This window comes from Poeciliopsis prolifica, unplaced genomic scaffold, assembly GCF_027474105.1.
Source record: "Poeciliopsis prolifica strain line A6 unplaced genomic scaffold, Auburn_PproV2 SCAFFOLD059, whole genome shotgun sequence".
In the NCBI taxonomy this organism is placed as follows: Eukaryota; Metazoa; Chordata; class Actinopteri; order Cyprinodontiformes; family Poeciliidae; genus Poeciliopsis; species Poeciliopsis prolifica.
Window position 1 is genome coordinate 2,312,548 of NW_026562434.1, and position 7,581 is coordinate 2,320,128.

At 37.4% G+C, this 7,581-nt stretch overlaps 1 pseudogene; it reads right to left on the bottom strand.

The window, feature by feature from the left end:
• Nucleotides 1–430: 430 nt before the first annotated feature.
• On the bottom strand, nucleotides 431–4,639 carry LOC129379609 (delta-aminolevulinic acid dehydratase-like; annotated as a pseudogene).
• Nucleotides 4,640–7,581: the final 2,942 nt, after the last annotated feature.

A 7,581-nucleotide genomic window follows, 5' to 3' on the forward strand; every position in this document is an offset into this window, starting at 1 on the left:
TTTACAATGTAAGGAATTTAAAAATCTTCCAGTGAAATAATAGAAATATCAGAAAAATTTATTTTTAAAAAAGGGATCAGTTTCCATAAAAACTTGATTAAACATTACATTAGTTTGATATTTTATTCTTTATAACAGATAAAGAACATAATTAATAAAAATCAGCTGTAAGAATTAATTTATTTTCTCTACATAAACATGTCATAATTATCTGATTCATGATCTAGTTTAAAGCAGCGGCGACACGCCAGGCTAAAAAACTAAAATATGTTTCTACATTCTCAGTACATCATGGCTTCAGCAGCTGAAAAACAGAAACTAGTTTCCGGGCCATGAAGCAGAACTGCAGCCCAGTCTGGAGATCAGACGGTCCAGGAAGGAGTTGGTTCCAGTTTTACGACGTTTCCCTCAGTCAGAGCGACTCCCTTACTTACTTCAGCCAGGTGAGCAGCTCAGGTGTGAAGTAGGTGATGATGATGTCAGCGCCTGCAGGTGAAACCAGCAGATGAACTCAAAAACCAAAGAACCTTAGGAGACAAATCTAGGACCTTAAGGATTGTAGAGTTTTCAGTCTATAGAGTTGGTAGAAACCCAAAGGCTGCCAGTTTACCTGACTGGTGGTTCTATAAACCACTGACTGTTTTATTTCAACCAGATCCTCTAAATGAAACCCTCAGTTTGTCAACAGACGGGTTCTTCCACCTCACCTGCCCTGCGGAACGCGTCATGGCCTCCATCACAGCGGCCCGCAGGTCGAACGCTCGGCCTTCGCTCCGTGCCACAGCATGGCGAACTCCCCGACACGTTATACACCGCCAGAGGATGGTAGGGGAACTGCAGGAAGGACCCAGAAAAACATGTCAGAAAATAAAGACAGTAATAATGAAAACAGATGATAAATGTGGATGAACAGGTGACTTGATAAATAGATGTGTAGATAAACAGATGGAGGGATTAATGGCTGAATACATAAAAAAATAATACGCAAAAATGTTGAAAAGCTCGTCTGCTCACCTTGTCCTTCACCTCCCTCATGATGTCCAGGTACGGCAGGCCCGGTTTCACCATCAGCATGTCGGCTCCTTCCCTCACGTCTCGCTCCTGATGAGCACAAAGCCAGAGGTCAACCAGAGGTCAGCCTCACGGCTGTGTTCAGACAGAACCGGACAGGAAAACCCACACGGCTCGCAGCGCCAGGCCTCTGGCGCCGGCTGGAAGCTGGTAGCAGCGCCGGTCTCCAAACGCGGGCTTTGACTGGGCCGCGTCCCTACAGAACGCAAAACAAGAGGCAGAATTAGAAACGCCGGGAAAGAACGATTAGCTGGATAAATACAGAGAAAAATATGGAAGGAAAAGAGAAAGAAACTAGAATAGAAAAGAACTCCATGTTTTTATTTCTTTTTTCTTCAAAATAGAAAAAATAAAAGACAAAAAAAGCCATACAGAAGAAAAAAGTAAAATGGAAAAAAGAATAAAATACAAAAGAAAAACGAAAACAAAACAGGAAAAGAAGAGAAAATAAATCCATGTCTTGTTTTCTCTTTTTAAAATAAGAAAAAAATGTTTTTAAAATGAGAAGAAAAACAAAAATGGAAAACAAAAGTTAATTGGTTCTGATGCTGAATTCACCTGAACGGACCGTAGTAACAGGAAGCAAACTTTGCGCTGTAGCTCAGCACTGTGACCTGCAAACACAGAAAACATGGAGTCAAACAAACTGATGTTGTGTTTCTAAGAAATGTTCCTGCTGCAGAGCTTCACCTTGTTCCCCAAACCGTTGGACAGCAGAGACTGTTTGATGGCTCCGATCCGTCCGTCCATCATGTCCGACGGAGCGATGATGTGGCAGCCTGCACAGGAAGTTCAGCTCCGGTTAAAACGACTTCGCTTCAGGTTCGGTTCAGACATGTTGGGTCGGAGGTTCTCTTTACCGGCCTGAGCGTAAGAAAGAGCGACTTCGGCGAGCCGCAGGCAGCTGGCGTCGTTGTTCAGGGAGCCGTCCTCGTTCAGGATGCCTGAGAAGAAGAAGGAAGAAGTCAGACAGGAAGCAGATCGTCTGTAAGGACGCAACAGGAAGTGGACGCTGACGCAGTGTCCGTGGGAGGTGTAGGGACACAGACAGACGTCACACGCCACCAGCAGCTCCGGGAACAAACTGCGGATCTTTTTAATGGCCAGAATGGCGGGCGTGTCGTCCGAGTCGGCGCCAGAACCGCGTTCATCCTGGAGGAACCAGAACACGGAACCAGACTGGGATGATGCAGACGTCGCTGATTCACATATTAATGGGTTTTTCATATTTACTTTGACTGACCTTTGCTACTTTTGCCGGGACGCAAAAATGAGGACGCACTTCAAACCGTTTCTGACAAGCGGCTGCAGCAATTCCTCCACTTTATTCACCCCAAACCCTGCAGAACAAAACGTTTCTGTCATTACTGAGGTCATAAATACAGTTAGCAAATACTAAGGGCTAAATTAAAGAAACACATTGAATATAATAAAACTATGAAATGTGAAATTCTCAAAACTTTTTAAAATAACTTCACATAAAAAATATAACTTAAAATATTATAATTAAAAGATAAAGAAATTAATAAAATAATTTAAAAAACATTAAAAATTTTAAATAAAAATGAGATTTTAAATATTACACAGAACTAAACAACAAAAAATACTAATAAATTAAAATTGTTTATACATATATATGTATTATATGTATTATTGATTACTTACTAAAACGCAAAATAATAATAAAAACACTAAAAAATAAATGTATAAAATATGAAATGAATTACTAAAATATTTTGATAAATTTAAAAACAAGTTTTAAAGATTAAGTAAAATTAATAAATCAATCATTAATAAATAAACTAAAGATTTTTAAATAAACAAATAAATCTAAATTTATGAAACTAAGACTGCATGACATACTAAATACAATTAATGAATACATAAAAAAAATAAAACATTTTATTTTTCTTAGTCAAAAATAAAACAAATGAAATAAGTAAAAAGTTTATGAGAAATATAATTTAAAAAGCTACAAAAATAATTAAAAATTTAATGTATATAATATTAAAAAATAGCTGAATAAGCTAAAAAATAAATCTCAGTGAATTAATAAAATTTATTTAAAACATTTCTGAACAAAGCTGAATGAAAAATAAACCCATTACTGTAGAGAACGGCCTCCGTTTGAAATAAAACAGGTTTCAACCTCTGAGTTTCCTCCTAACTGATCTGAGATCAGCTGGTCGGCCGTCTAACCGCCTCTCTGCTTATCTCAGTCCAGATTCTCACTCTTCCCTCCCAGCAGCGTTTATCTGACGACAACACCCACGTCGGCCCTCGACAGTTCGGCCCCTGGCTTTCCTCTGGGGCCGAACTCCCAGGTGAGACTCACCTGGCCTGACCCGGCAGGCTCCCGATCGGCTCCACCGCGTCCGGACTGTCTCTGCAGGACAAGCAAACGGAACAAACTGAACGTCAAACTCTTCCAAACAGCAGGATCAACCCGGTTTGTTTCAGAAAACGAGGAGCAGCTCCACCGACGTGATGAAGATGGGGTAGATGAGGTTGTCCGGTCTGAGGTCAGCGGCGCAGCTCTGCCAGTAGCGCAGCGTCGGGTGGAAATACCCGCTGTGGAGGACCAACTGGGCCGGCGTCTGCATCGTCAAAACTACCAGCAAACTAAACAGAAGAAGAAGAATACCAAGATCAAACCAGGGCAGGATAAAAACTGCATTTAGATCCACTTTTCTACCCATAATGCAAAGCTGGATCAGCCGAGCTTCAAGCAGGAAGTGAGTGGAAGTGAGTTTTTGCTGCCCACTCACTGGGAAAACTGGGCAAGCATGCATGAAAGAACCAGGATGAAACGGAGGAACGAGAAAGAATAATAATCCTGAGGTCACATCAGCTCTAAAATGTTCTTTTAATAATAACCTAACAAATATGTTGATTTTATAGAAAACCTTGATTGTTATTAAATTATTATACATTATAATATAGTTTTGTCAAATGATGCTTAAAGAAAAAACAAAATTATTGAAGAGACACAAACAAAAATGCTGCATTTAAAAAGGAGGAATATTGCGAAATATTGTTATAACACACCGGATGTAGGTTTAGGATAATTTCTTCATAAAACTAGTTAAAGGTTTTAGGTTAGTGAGATGAACTTTGACCTATCTCTAGTAGATAAAAGCATCCTAATTACACAGAGATAATAGTTAAATATCGAACAAAAAGCAATAAAAAGTGTTTTACTCTAAACTCAGGATTCCCATAAACACGACGCGACCTTATATGGGAGCTTAATAAAACAGTAAAATTTAAAAAACAGCCACTTTAGTACAATAATAAGCGTTTGTTGACATAAAATAAACTTTCCTTCACCGTTTAAAGTAGGTCAAATCTCTGTCCACACATTAGCATTTTAGCTAATAAAATACCTCCAAACTGAGCCCGGAAACGAGATAAAGTTACCGATAACTTTGTACAACTGTAAGAAAATTAAAAATAGAGATAAAATCCGACATGAATGCATGAAAAACAGATAAACTGACCTCGGAGGAAGAAAGCAGGAGACTTCTCGACTCTCCAGCTCAGTCTGATGATAAAGCTGCTGCTTCTTCTTCTTCTCCTTAAATTCAGCAGCGACTTCAAGCAGCACTTCCGCCTCCTACCGGTGAAGGCGAGAATCTGCTGCCAGTGGTTTAAGCCTCCAACAAAACTCTGTAAGGACAAAGATTGTTATTGCTTTAATTCTGACAGATAGAAATCCTAGATAGTTCCTTCTTTGTCTAAGGAAACATTGTTGACTGGGAAAAAAGACATACAGCTTGAAGAATTGTTTAATAACAGATTTTCAATTACTGAAGTACATTTCATTTTTATCAGTAATGAAATGTACTTCATTACTGATAAAAAATAAGTACACCCTCATTTTTATCAGCACTTCTCTCCTCCCTCATGATGATTTATCAACCTGCCTCTGATTTCACCGCAGAGCTTCTACTTCCTGCTTCTGTTGCTCTGAACTGGGAAAAACTGGACTCATCATTTACGCAACATCCGTCACATTTACTTTCGGTTTGAATTCACTTGTTGCATGAGGTGCCAGACCGTTAGTTTGGTGTCAGGCTGTTGTTTAAATTTTCTTCTTTAACTCCTTGGATGGTTTGAACAAGTTGTAAGTTTAATTTGTTTATTTCTTGAATTTTTAAAATCACTTTAACTTTTCCTGATTGTTTCTAATCTCTGACGTTTGGAGGAAAGTTTCACTTCTGATTTCATATGAAACTTTAATATTGATGTTTGAAGGCTAATCTACAGGATTATTGAAGGATTATTATTTTACTGATGAAGTGGAACCAATCAACACGATGAACAGCTGATGTTTCACTATTTCTTCTCCGAACTGATTCATGTTTTTATTTCCTGGTAATGAACTCCAGTCTCTACAGTTAAACTCAGAAACAACAGCGTCTTGTTAAATCTAAAATGTTAATGTATATTATTATTATTATCATTTATTATAAAACAGTACTTTTGAAATATGTTAAATTTCGTCGAATTATTAAATAGTTAATATTTGATGGAGCAGATGATCCACTTGTAGAATTTAATGAACTAAAATCCTTCCTGTTCAGGTTGAATCAGTGAATGTAAATGTTGCTCCATGTCTCCATCTAGTGGACTGATAGTAGAAGTGCAGCAGCTGATGGCAGCTTCCTCTGCCTCTCTGCTGTCTGACTGCATTCACCTGACACTGATATGAAGCAGAGAAGAAGAGCCAATCAGAGGAGGAGCAGCTGATCTTTTTCCAGCACTAATGATGTAAAGGATCAGAGTTGATGTGCAGATGAATGATGTGTGTTTCCTCTGCAGGTGAAGCTAGAAAGTGTGTGAGCTGATGTGGATTCAGCAGCATGGATCAGTGTGAGGACAGAGAGGAGGGAGTCCCTCCCTCTAAAACCACTCTGTGTGGGGAAGATGAGAGCCAGAGCAAAGGTCAGAGGTGAGGTCACCATCTCTAACTGTCCACAGCCCTTTTCACACAGCGTTCACTATATCAGGCCAGAACAGACGTGGTGATGAAGCTGCTGCTGCTCCTCTTTGCTGATTAAGTTTTAATCATCATGTTTCTGTCAGGATCCATCAGAGACTCAAACCAGAACCAGAACCAGAACCAGAACCCAGCTGTGTCTCCTTTAAGAGCAACAAGTCAAAGGATGACATCATTGACTTTAAATCTCCTGGATCTCCACCATCAGAGAGGTGAGATGTTTCTAACTGCTGTAACTTCAGTTTATATATGTTATTTTTGCCATCCAATATTAATTTAACACACAAACACAAAAGGGCAGAAATTAGTTTAATTTATAAATTGGTATTTGGATTGTTCTCTAAATCTAATTTATTTTCCAGAGTAATGCTGAAAGAAAAAGGCTTTTATGAATTAATTTTATGATTCCAGTTTCATCTCTGTGGTTCAAACATCATCCAACATGGTGGATTATTCACCATTTTTACAGTTAAGCTAAATAATATCTCATGGGGATATTTTTCAGAACCAGATCATCTCTAACTGACACCATTCATAAGCAATTGGGTCATTCTCTGAATTCAGTGCATTTTGTGTCTCAAATATTTTCATATTTAGATAAACCCACATTTTTTGACAAAAATCAAGTAATGGAAATATCCGTGTCTTGGTCATATAAAATGCAAATATATTTTAAAAGTTACATTTTGAAAGATTTGATGGTTGTTGAAGCGTAGAGGTCAGCCAAGTGAACATGTCTCCACTGACCAATGTTACGTTTTCACTGAATATAAAACAAATAAAAAAAGCCAGTAATTGCAAGTTATTTGTACCATTTTAAACATTTTAGGTATACTTTAATGTAAATAAAAGAAATATGAGGAAAAATACATAAATTATTTAAATAATAGCACTTTTTAATCATGTCCCTCCAGTTTTGTTTAACCCTGTAACAGCAAACCAATCCCTCCTTTATTTATAAATAATGGCTCGGTCCAATTTCCTCAGCATCCTGGAAGTGACATCACTTCAGTCTTTTCCTGCTCACACTGTAAAGAGATTAAAGTGTTAATATAGTTCCTTACCTATATTTGATTCTTTTTTATCCAAACATTGTTATCGTCAAGCTCATCCTTTCAACAACATTAGGCATGTAAATGATATTTATTATTGTTTAGGAAAAGTAAAGAATGACCTTTGAAACACATTAATTTCTTGTTTAGTGAAAATCTTCAACTCCATTACAGCCTGGTCAACTGTAACAATGAGTTCAAAAGCTTCACTTGATACATTGTTATAATTTTTTTTTTATAATAACATCAAATATTAGACTAATAAAATATTGGACTGTATGCAAAGTTCAAAGAATGATTCAAAAACATAAAAAAGCCTGATTTGAAGTTTATTTTAAAGAATATTTTTATGATTTATGAAAAGCGGTTTTAAATCAAGTTGGCATATCCTACTTTTCAATCTAATTATTATGATTCAGAATCAAATAAAAATAAATTGTGATTTTAATCAAGGGA